At 37.8% G+C, this 12,982-nt stretch overlaps 1 protein-coding gene across 3 annotated transcripts in view; it reads right to left on the bottom strand.

Annotated features, from left to right (window-relative positions):
* The window catches only part of mid1 (midline 1), a 22,745-nt gene extending 13,859 nt beyond the window's left edge, over window positions 1-8,886 (bottom strand). The window contains exon 1 of one of the 3 annotated variants that reach the window (XM_079465053.1): window positions 8,788-8,886. The gene's annotated coding sequence lies outside the window, so the exon portion shown is untranslated. Of the gene's footprint in view, window positions 1-3,727; window positions 3,785-5,543; window positions 5,672-8,787 lie in introns of those variants that run through there. The other 2 variants (XM_079465054.1, XM_079465055.1) reach the window with 2 other exon arrangements.
* Between the last annotated feature and the right edge of the window lie 4,096 nt (window positions 8,887-12,982).

The raw sequence follows: 12,982 nt of genomic DNA, 5'->3' as shown, positions 1-12,982 counted from the left end.
TGGGTGTGTCTGAGTGTCTCACGCAGAAACTCAGCACATCAAGAACTGTTACTTAAATTTACATATTAAATGAGGAACTTTAGGCAAGAATAACATTTCTGTCATGAAGCATTTGACCAGATGTCTTTTCAAGCCCAAAGGAATTATTTTCATCTCATGGCTGTCAGTTTATGTCATGAGTTCATTCTCTTATGAGTGTGAAAACAACAGATTGGTCGTGTGATGGACAGAATATAGAATATAGCAATAGAATATATAATCTTAGTCCAGTATAAAAACCATTATGCCTACATCCTTTACATGTTTTGCATTCATGTCTACCATAACCAAGAATTGTGAACTTATTGTTAAACTTATTTAACCAACAGCAGACAAACTTGAAACTTGGTGAAAGTGACGATTACTGTTCCAGAAAAAAATATATCTACTGTTATGCTGTGTTCACACCAAACGCAAACAATCGTGCTCCTTTCTCTTTATTACTCACGGGAACAGTGAGTGACGTAAGCTGATAAATATATGCTGGAAGACGAGTTTGTTTCGCATCATTTGCATCGCCTGCCATGAGTTTGCATCTATTTGTGTATGTAATTTACTCGCGCAAATCGCTTCATTTGCGTTTGTTGTGAACCCGCATTACACACTGTTACATTTGTATGCATTTGGCAGATGCTTTTATCCAAAGCGACTTAGGTTGCATTACACTACACATCCCTCGGATCGAACCCATGACCTCGGCGTTGCTAGCGCCAATCTCTAACCACAGAGCTACTACAGGAAAGCTGTTAGTAAGTAGAAGTTTACTTTCTAAACGTTCACAAGGCCAAAAGTGCTCATGGTTGAAAAAACACTCAATTAAAGATTTAGCACGCTGCATTTTAAGATTTGATATGCCATCTGATATCTGTGGTTTCTCTTCTCCGGGGGAACTCTAAACAAAAGTTTTGTTCTGCTCTCTTGAGTTTGTGTCTGGTGATGTGGTGTGAAGTTAAACACTGAAGAATGCAGGAATGTGAGGGTCATCTCGGCGTCTCTTCATTCTCATACTGTACGTCTCACACGTCAATTATTAACATTTATCACATGAATCACTTCAGCAGATCTTTAACAGGAATGCCACCGATACCCGCAAGTCTCTCAGAGGAGTCTGAACATCTTTCTTCCACACATGAGCGCAAGCTCTGCCCAGATTCTGCATTTTTCCAGCTCTCGCTCTGGCATAATTCTGACCCAGAAGCTCCAGCATAAACCACAGACTCAGAGCCGGTCTGAAGGACTGGAACTTGTGAGGATAAAACGGATGAGAATGAAGACCTGTTAAGATATCACCGTGGTTTCAGGGACAGAGATTCCAAACTTTTAGTTGATTAGTATTTTTTTGTTTTGTTCCAGAAAACATCTCTTTGCAATGATACTGTAACGTAAACACATTTCTGATCATATTCACAATTATTCTATTTAATTTATAAACCAGAATATCAAACACTTCTGACTGTCTGGACTTTTCTGACCCAGGTCTGTAAACAATCCCCTTAGCAACCACACAGTAACATGTTACAACTAACAGCACCACATAGCAACTCGCCGACGACCTCTAATAAGACCCTAGCGACAGCAGCCCCGCAAATGAACACCTTTATTTTATATGATGTATTTTTGCTTGTACAGTTAAGTGAGAGAGAGGACGGGAAGCGAAGTGTGAGGGAGAGAAGGGGGTGGGTTCGGGAAAGGATCACGAGATGGGAATCGCCGGATGCACCACCGCGCCACACATCGGAGGACTGCACCGAATAGATGTATTCCTCAAAAACACTATTTATAGATTTATCCGTTTCCATGTTAACCCCAAAAATGACAAACATGTATACTTACTTATTTCATAGACTATATATTGAATTACAATCTGCTCGCTGACATGAAAAAAACTTTAAAAAGTACAATAATGCAGTAACTTTATTTACTAGAGTAAACTGCAGTAAATTGTAGTATAGCAATTGCTACACTTTGTTAAACCACAGTATTGTGCAGCAAATACCACAGTATACTATAATATTCACTATGGTCAGATTTTAAAGCACTATACCTGTAGTCCCTAGGACACTTTACTAGAGTCAAATCTAAAGTATACGTATACAAGACAACAAACGCAACAAGTTTTAAACTTCTTACCAGTGTAACATCCAGAACTAATGTTCAGCGTCCGTCCCTCATGCACCTTCACTCAACATGATATTTTCCTCTCTGTGCTATTGGCAAATGAACGAAAGTGAGATCCAATCCAAACGATTTCAACATTCAGCCCTTTCTCAAGATCTTTGTTTTCTTTCATTAGTTTGGTCCCTGGATACGATGGAGGTAAATATTCCTCTCGTTCAGTGAGGCTGACACTTGAAGAAAGACGTCCAGGACGGGGGTGACTGCGGTCAGAGACGTTTACTAATTAGGACAGAAGTATAAAAACAACGTCAGGAGGACTTGACATCACAGGGGTCGCAGCTAAATAAAGCTCTTTCTCGTTCCCAGCACTCATTTGCATAGAAATCATGCGAGACGCCGTTCACTTCTAAACAGACATGAAAAGATACCTCACAGGACGCCATAAGGGAAGGCGACAACTTCAATAGCAATGAGAAATGTGTCTTCATTTACCCAGAATGCTTTTTCACAACATCTCGGCATGAACCCTCAGACCATGTACCGCAGACGATACTCCTGATTATTCACGATGAAACAACGAAAAAAACTGTTTAATAATATATGATTTCTCAACTGTGTTTCATTTCAGTATCAATTTAGACTCAGTTGTTTCCCTTGAAAGTGCTTATGAGAAATGAAAACAGACACAATTGTTGAAATGGAGGTGTAAAATGAACAGATTGTTGAGGTCAAATCATCTGATTTCATTGTGAAAAATTCAATGATATTAACTTTTGATTGCAGACGAGATAAATCGACATCTCTTGTCAAACTCTTTTTCTCAGGAGCAATATCACGGATCACGACTTAAGCAAAAGTTTCAATTTAACCTCATTGATGTCTAAACAAGACTGAGATCTCATGTGTGATTTGTCTTTCTTACCGGGATGTCACACTTTTTAAGGGTGAACTGTCTCTTTAACACGGCTGCGCGTCTTCTGTTGTCATGGTGCTCTGTTGGCATCTGTCACACATCTTGGCACATGTGAAAAACCCGAGACTGCTTTACTCGAGAAAGAATTCTCCGGCTGCTCTCTTACACCTTCAGCGAACGAGTGAAGTAAAATAAACTGGTTTTTAATTGTGATAATGACACAAGAGAACAGGACGAGCGACGGAAGATTCCTGAAGCTCAACGTTCAGACTCACACAGAGATGCTCATCGCAAAAAATGACTTTCCTAGTATTTTTGGCTAAAAATTCTTGAATCAAGATGCATTTTCTTGATGAGCAAAATGACCTGAGAAAATAAGTCTTGTTTTTAGTCGAAAAATATGAAATGTCAGTGAATATTTTCTTTAAAAAATCTGCAAATGGGGTAAGAAAAAAATCTTGATTTAAGGGTTATCTTTTTCTTAGTCACTAAATTCAAGATTGTTACCCCATTTGTAGATTTGTTTTGCTTGTTTTAAAGAGTACATGACTATGTTTTTTAAGTCCTACTTTGGTTTATGTAGTGTCCAACAAAAAGTTTATGTACACAGAAGGTGTAAAAACAACATTTTTCCTAATAATAGGCAGTTATTCTTACCTCACTTCTTGACTGACTCTCAAATGATTCGTTCCGCGATTCATCTGTCTTATCCCCTCCTTTCCGCAAGCTTTCTCTGATCTTATTGGTCAGATGGTCTGCTGTGATTGGTTTACTGGGAATGAGGGCAGTCCAACCAAAACGTAGGCGGGACTATGAGTAGTTATGTAAATCCACGGCGGGTCGCGAATCGGACTAGGGATAAACTCTTTTGCGTGATTCAGAGTCGACTCCCATTTTTCCAAGCCAATAACTTTGTCGTTCATGCATTTACAACTTGGCAGACTGCTTACTTTCAAACACGGCAACATTAGCCACTTTCATGATCTGATGTTACGTACTCTTTAAGAACAAGACAAGGATACTAAAGGCTGTGCTCCGCCAACGTCTCGACTTCAGGTTACATTCGCAGTCTCAGGTTTAAATAATCCTCCCGATAAACATCTGACAACCGGTCTCCAAAACCAGCAGATCAAATCTGACAATCTGGATTGGTCTCATGTTTCAGAGCCGGAGATGAAAACTCAAAGCAGAAATCATAGTTGTGTTTAATAATGGTGCTTGGGAAAAGACCAATATATACCTATAACTAACTATTAACTGTCCAGTAACATTCAGCAAGAAAACACTTACCAATGGCCTAACAATGCCATAGCAACCACTCAGAACACCTTAGCAACCATCAAAAGTAGTAATGCCAAAATATGCACGTATGTCATATATGACCTTTAAATCACTCTTTAAACATACAGTACGTACTTTTTGACTTTAAAGGAACAGTCAAGCTGTTAAGCCACTTACATCTCTTCTAGACAAACTTTTAGTCTGAACAATATGACAAGCTATTAAGACAATGTGAGCAATATCCTCTGCTTGCTTTAATTTCCTGTCCTGCATCCTCGAGTTAATGAAAAATCCTCCATCACCTGCAAATTAAACTCTCTTCATAACAATGTCTCAATGACCACACGACTAAACATCATATTACACAACATCACCCAGATTCAGTGAACTCTGAATCACATCATGCTTTATTGACATCAACTCTTCTATTGTGGGTCGCTGTCGATCGACACGAGACTGTCATTCTGGCCAGAGGCTTATAAACAAAGAAACGTGTTTAAAGAAAGAATTTCATCATTTAACAATGTTTATGGATGCATACCTATAGATGTAAAGATAAAGGTTCTTTAAAGAGTCATTTACAATGATGATATTTGGTTCTCCAACGAACCTTACAGTCAAAGACACTTAAAAGATTCATTCCTTCATTAACATGTCTTTTTAGAACCGGTTGAACAGTGTGCAACAGTACGGTTCTGCAAACATTAAAGGCCAATTTTCATTTTTGGGCGAATTATCCCTTTAAGAAAACCTATTTTAAGAATAAAAAAAACCAAGTACAACTACACTCAAATGGTTCTTCACATGGATGCCATAGAGGAAGCATTGGCCCATTCAGTCAAAGTTAAAAGCATCATTTCGCCCTTACTTTTTCTAGTCTAATGAACTTTTTTCCACTGTACCTTCCAGTCACAAATGGTTCTATGGCATCATGAAGCACTTTTTTTAAAAGAGTGTATATTAAATACAGATTAACTAGTGACTTATCCTGGACCTGATAAAGAATAGACTAAATCATCACATTTCTCCCATCAGACCCTTATTGAGAATGAAATGATCTCATGTAATGAACAGCCTCCTCTCAAGCACACAGTCCTTGTACTGCCCATAACTAATACAATAAGTAGGTCATCGGTGAAACCGCAGGCCCCACAACGACACACACACACACACACACGTTACTGTTACTTACATTACTGTATCTACTGTATGCTGCGTGTCCACAAACCAACTGCTCTTAGAAGCCCAACAGAGATAATGTTCAGCATATGAAGAACAAAACAATCATCTAGCTTGCGTGTAGCTTGTGTTGTTCTGGATGCCCCCCGCCAGCCGTGCCCCTCCTAGTAGGCCATATGCTCAGGCAAGCATGAAATATGCAGCGGGGGGGATCTCATCTATGCTTTATTTCACGCAGTCGACTCCCACTAATAGATTGATGCTGCTGGCAATAACCCCCCGAAGTCCCGCTAAACAAACAAAGAGCTTTAGTGATTCATCTGTGAGGAGGCCAGAGAAGTTAACCGGGCACGGACCACCGGATGGGGTCTATCAGAGAGAGTTCTAGCATAGTGAGCGACACCAAAACTCATAGAGCTGCTTTACTGACTATACAGAACACGATTCAGATTTTATAGCTTGGTCTGTTTAACCTGCATTTCCACTCGTCTGGTCAAGAATTATACTGTAAACATCGATAACAGCTTTAACACATTACTGCAAACACGCAGGTGTGCTCGCAGTCTCTCGCTCTCTCAGAGTCCTTTTGGCTCTAGATGAGCAACAAAGTATATTTACATTTACATTAAGTCATTTAGCAGATGCTTTTATCCAAAGCGACTTACAAATAGTTCAGGGAGCAATAAGCGATAAAGAGCAGAAGTACAATAGGTGCTAATACAGAGTTACTAGTTTCAACAAAAGCCAGAACAACACCTGTTGAGAGAAGAGGGTTAGTGTACTTTTTCAAAGTAGTCCTACCATCAAGAGCATTTTAAAGGCAATAACATTACAAACGTTGAAATGAAACATTTGAACAATATTGTCCTGCGGTGTGGTAACCGTGATAAAAGTTGAATAATTAACTGCGTTCCTTTCAATTATTGGAAAGTTCATCTCGGGTTTGCATTAACTTTCAAAAAATTGAACGGGTTGTCATCATTTATTTCTCACAAAGTGCTGTTTTCAAGGTCTCTTTCGAACTTGTTGCAATGCATTATGGGAAAGGTTGACAGCGTGCTTATGATGGGTTTAAATGCAACCTTCACTTTATCAAATGCTGGGGTGTTTTAACCCATTGCAGTGTAAAATATGGACAAACCCAAGTGCTGGTTTTAAATAAATCAGTAATAATTAAAGAGTAAAATTATTTTATGCAATACAATTAATAACATTTATAATTATCACAAACATTTTAAATATAAACTCATTCGCTTTGTTCACAGTTTTTGATGGATGTTTTAATACCAAACTTGTTGCAATGCATTATGGGAAAGTATAGGCCAAATTCTGTGTCAGTAATGTTCCCTACATAGACAGCTCACTGGAACACTACAAACTTCTGAAGCACATTTGTACAGATTCAGTTATGTAAATGCCCTATTTTATTCAATTATTTAAAGGGAACTCAGGGTACAGAGAGATGTGTGGCTTAATATTTTGTATTAGCTTTACACTACTAGCATTTGTCCTTAGAAACACATCAAATATTTTCTTTCTTAAAACAAAACGCAATGTTATACTCGTTTTAACTCAAGAAGGCCGCCATGTTCTTTTTTGATGATGTAAAGTGGTTGCACGCACAAGCAGCCAAACTGAAAACAGACACACTAACAGATCTTCAGTAAATATAAGGTGCTGTAGGATCATAATATATATATATATATATATATATATATATATATATATATATATATATATATATAAAATAATATAGAAAGAAAATAAATATTTGGTGTATTTTCATACATTTTAATATTGTTGGTCAGAAACTATACATATTAATAACCAAAATCATTGCGAATTTAATATATACACGACGTGTTTAGCCATTATAAAATACATTTTCTCCAGATTTTGACATTTTTATGTTGATTTATCAACATCAGTAGCCTATTGTCTTCTCTCTCTCTCTCTCTCTCTCTCTCTCTCTCTCTCTCTGTCTCTGTCATCAGCTCGGGAGGTTGACGTCATACAATCTGAACTCTTTTTGGCAGGCATTCAGGAGAGCGCTCGAGCGGCTGTAGCATTGGTATTGACAGTGACAATCATTTAAAGACAGGCTGTATAGACTATACAAATCGCACTATTTTAACACGACGGACAGCTGTATCTTTCCCTCTGTCATTATGTTGCCAAATCCTAAACAAGACACATGATAGCAGCACTCTCCTAGTCCAGCTGTGCAATCGCAGTGGGTTCCTAGTCCTAACACAACCCCATCATGTCTGACCACCACCCATGGCTTCAATGGAAGGTCATTTTGTTTTTTGAAAATGTATAACCTGCATGATCATTGATATAGATATGCTGGCTACCTACAAACAAGGAAAGCTAGGGACGATTACGTTAGCTAAGAACACGGTTGACTTACCCTTCCAATATCGACAAAGCAGGTTAAAGCTGGCAGACTGCAAAGTTAAATTCACATCACTTTTTACCACTTCAGTTTCCGGAGTATAGGATGATGAAAAGTTGATGAGGTAAGGTTAGTTGTAGATGTATTAGGATCCTGCAGGTCAGGAAATGTATCTGTTTCTTTATTGATACATGTTAAAAGCATCCTGGGGGCATTATAGGGAACTGTTATGTTTAATATACATATTAAGTTCTACTATGCACAGGTCTATGTCTTTTGAATTAAAGTGCCCATTGAACTCTGTTCAATCCTCGCCTGCCAGGATGTAGCGTTAAGAGAACGGGTTTAGGTTGCAACCTTTTCACGTCACAGATTTTGACAAAAAATGGCAGGTACAAAAATACTTTTTCAAGGTTTATAAATACATATATTACTATATGAAGTCACTCATCCCTCTATACCCAAGGTCCCTTTAAAATGTAATTTGGTGTGAACAGTAAGTGTCTACGTGTAGAGACGGTATTGTTTTAATAATGCAGTTACAAGCAAAAGAGTCGCAGAGTCTGAAAGGATAAATGAAGAACGTTGTTTGCCCCCGACGGTTTTATAATTAGCTGGGAATGTCATGTGAATTAACAGCTGCGAGGGCCTGTGACCACTGACCGCAAAGTCCTATTGCTCTCTGAATAATGAGTGAGACCCACCCCATCACATCCCATCCGAAACACGGTCAACACATCCTCATCCTCCACAGAACATTACTCACAACATGAAGCTTTCTACAGCAGAATACACATCTTTCTAATGTATTCACAAAACATCTAGAAAACAATGAAACAACGCTCCTCTGAGGTCTTACCTGTCGCTCCATGTTGACGATTCAAGTGATTTTCTCAATGATGTGTGTGAGAGAGGTGTTCAGGTAAATATGCACTCGTCTCTCTCTCTCTTATAATCTGGGTGTGTTCATCACATACCTCAGCAATACACTCTGGACCACATCTGCACGACAGGTTAGCACAGGAAAAACAGCACATCATTTAAACCTTGTGCCTCATTTATAACACGTTACATTATACAGCACAGTAGGTGTTATTTATCCGTTTTTTCTTTCTTGGTGTTCGATTCTAAAGGGATGTAAAACTTTGATATTGTTCTTAATTAACTAATGGTGTATTCAGCTCAGATCTATCAATCATTTACTCACCTTCATGTCTCAGTCTCACAGGAAGTTGTGACATTGTCATGAACGTGATCTATTAAAGGGGTCATAGGGCACGAATGCGTGTTTTTCTGTGTCTTTGGTGTGTTATAAGTTGCCCATGCATAGACACATTCAATTGCAAAAATGTGTCGGAACAAAAGATGCATTAAGCGAATGCTCACCCAGACCTGCCTGAAACGCCTGGTGTAGCCACACCCACACAAATCTACGTCAGATGGTGGTTTGATTTGACTAAGACCGCCCAAATGTAAACGCAAGTTAAACTTGCAGTATTCGACCAATCACTACGCACTGGTTAACTGGCCAATCATAGCACACCTTGCTTTTCCCAAAATCCCCTTGTGTTTCAGAGAGGCAAATTTTGTGTCTTCGCCACGAACTGTCGTGAGACTAGTTTGTCCAAACACATGCTGAGATTAATTTTGTTCTGTGGAACACACAAGGAGAACAAGAACATCATCACAGAAATGCTCATTTCAGATGAACTTGTTAATACACAGAAATGCTGAAATCCAAAGTCCACATCAAAGTTGTTTTTGCTTTTTTATGGTCTGTGCTTTCAATATGCTTCTTATTGGGATCTGTAGATCTGCACATTTTGAGATTATTACGAACAGACAGAATCACTGAAGACATCTGCTGCACACTCACTCATCATGGGCGTCTCTGCAACTACAGGCACTTTAGACATTTTTGATTTTACGCATTATAAATATAGTCAAAGCGCCATTACACCTTGACCAAAAACATAATTAATGATTAATGTGATTTAAAATTAAAAAATGAATTATTTATAGGTCCAAACACCATTTTTGTTCATGTCTGGTCACAAATTACAATTTGACCTTTGTTTACTGTAATATACATATTAATTTACAGCATCTTACAGTTTTTGTGTTATTTACTGATCATTGCTGTGATTTGTTTCATGTAAATGTGCCTGTCCCACACTTTCGAGTCCTTACCGCAACAATGAAAAACGGCTTTTATTATGACATTTTATCAAAGACAAATTAGATTCCCAAAACATAAGGAAAATATCATCTTATCAGTGTCAGTATTTATTGTGTGTCCTTACCATACGTCTTAGTAATTCTGTTATGCTACGAGTCAAAACTGATGTAGTAGACCTGCAATATTAGCAGATATGTCATCTCCGCAACATGTCTTTACCATTTACATTTTCAATGTTGACATTAAATGACACATATTCAAATCTTAAACGACTTTATTGACCGTTTAAATGTATTACAGAATTAAATGAACAGGGGTTGATTTCTTACGATTTTGGAGAGTCAAAAGTGCCCGTAGTTGCAGAAACACCCTCATAAGTTTAAGAGAACATTCAAAAGATGCTTTAAAAACACATTCTGTATGAAGTCGAGTGGTTAGGTTGAAGTATGTGAACTATAAACAGCAGTCACTGTCATTGAGGTGGTCGAAGGAATTTCCCTGCTTTCTCAACCATGTAATAAAACAACTTCACATCATGGCACCTACAGTACTCGCCCATATAATTATCAGTTATTTTAACTGTATGTGAAGTCACTTCCAGACCCCTGCAGATAGCCAAATAAGAGACAAACCTGTTTTGCGTATCTCAGTGTTTGTGCAATAGTTTATTTTGATAAAAGCAAAAGCTAAATATGTCCAGTAGGATGGTTGCTAAACGTTTGGATATACTGTCAGGAACTTTCAGAACGGTTTTCTTGTTCGTTTCACTGCTGGGTTACTATGATGTGGATTTGTTTTGTACCTGTTCGAGTGACACATACAGACAAGTTTTAATAGTTGTGATTCAGACATGTATGGACTTCATAGTGAGTATAGAACCATCCCAGTATATCGTGCCTGTACTTTACATTGTGTATCTGTTTATTCTGTTCCGTTTCTCTATGTTTGTCCATGGCATCGCAGTGCTTCTAAAGAGTGCCAATACATTCAACTATATGAAAAAGAAACTGTATAGGCCCATCAAAATGCTGATTTATTTATATGAAGTTAAAGCTCAATAGAAAAACGTTTTAAAGTGAACAAATAATAGCAGTAAAATAAAAGATCAAGCCCAACTCGTTTGATCTAGGCCTGCCTTTCATTTTTGAGATTGATGCTTTGTTTAAGAAACACTATTTCAAATAAAACAAAAATAATAAATACCTAACCTACCAGATCATGCATGCATGCACTTTCTGTTGTGTACAGTGACAGAACTGGAAAGAATTCAACAGTCTCCCCCGCATCACTTGAAATAGAAAAAGAAATAAACACAAAAACCACACGGACGTAAAAAACAAGTTTTCAGCTTTAGGAGACACCAATTACTGTGTTTCAGAGAAAACATCTGGCAATGTGATTCTGATCCAGTGCAATAAGACGCCGTGTTCTCGTGCTGGTGTGATGCTGTTTGAATCATTCTTCGGTGATGAAGAACATGCAGAACATGGAGAGATCTTCACATAACACAAGACAGGTCAGTATGATGAGCACATTCTCACAACAGGCAGTAAACATATGAAACGAATGTGTGCAAACCTCTATTACACAATGTGATTCTAATATTAATGCTAAATAAATAATCCAATAGGTCAATAGTATAGTATACGATCACTCACTAATGACCACTATTTATGCATACCTGTTTTGGATTTACATGATCCCCGTCACACCTGTGGTTCCGCTTTTAAAGGTCCACCTGAGAAGTTTGTTTTTACGAGAGGGACACTTATATACGACGCACGCTCGGGTGCATATGTATATGATTATATAGAGGAAAAACATATACAATGTAAATGAAGTCTGCCAATCAATTCAATTCAATGTGAAACATCGGCGTCATGACTTGACCACAGCATCACCGTCCGTTTCCACGGCAACGATGCCACAGAATTGTATAAAGGTTGCAAATGAAGAGTTTGGTTGCAATATGAGAATTTTAAAAAGTCATGTTTTAACATATGTGTTTTATTTTGTTAGTTAGCTGTATTTTTTGTTATTGTGGTTTAAATCAAAACCAATAAACTGCAGTTTGATGAATTGTAATGCACAGTAAAAAAACATGATTTGGGAAAAATATGAAAAACTGAGTTATCTCATTTTGGACCCAATCTCTTGAGGAGTTTATGAGATAACTGTTTAAGAAATAATTTGTTATTGTGGCTTAAATGAAAAAAATTGGAATTGAATTGGAATGCACCATAAAAACACATGACGTTTGAATGATCTCATTTTGGAACCAAACTCTTCATTTGTTGTTACATTGGTCTAAGACATTCCTGTTTTCCACAATATGAACTTAAAACCTATTAAAGAAAACAACTTTAGAAACACTTTACATGACTCTGTGTAACGCATCGTCGACAGATGTGCTGCAGATTTGGCTCATATGTTATATGCTGGAGAGGAAACTGGCTTGTTTCAGCAAGATCGGAGCATGTTGTGACAACAACCAGATGTCAGTCTTTGAGGTTTCTCTGATGAACAGCTCGGTCAGAAATATCATTCTGCTTGTATTGTGTCATTTCAAACCCACCAGCAGTTTATTTCTCCTGACATGTGGATGAACCTGTGCTTGAGGGGGACCAGTGACAAAAAAAGCACCCAACACAGACATTAAAGACTATATATATAGTTTTATAAATGTGTTTGGTGAACTGTTCCTTGATAACAAATATGACTAATCACATCAGTATTTACACCTTTTGACTAATGTAATTTAACACTGAAATTCTTTGGTATTTCCAGGTTTACTGTGACCTTGGGAATCCCACACTGCACTGGACCGCAATATTTTACCCATAATTGAGTCAATCATACCCCATAATTATGTTGC

The sequence above is a fragment of the Barbatula barbatula genome, assembly GCF_947034865.1.
Source record: "Barbatula barbatula genome assembly, chromosome: 9".
NCBI lineage: Eukaryota > Metazoa > Chordata > Actinopteri > Cypriniformes > Nemacheilidae > Barbatula > Barbatula barbatula.
The sequence above is the reverse complement of the archived record's forward strand: the minus strand, read 5'-3'. Positions and strand labels throughout refer to the sequence as shown.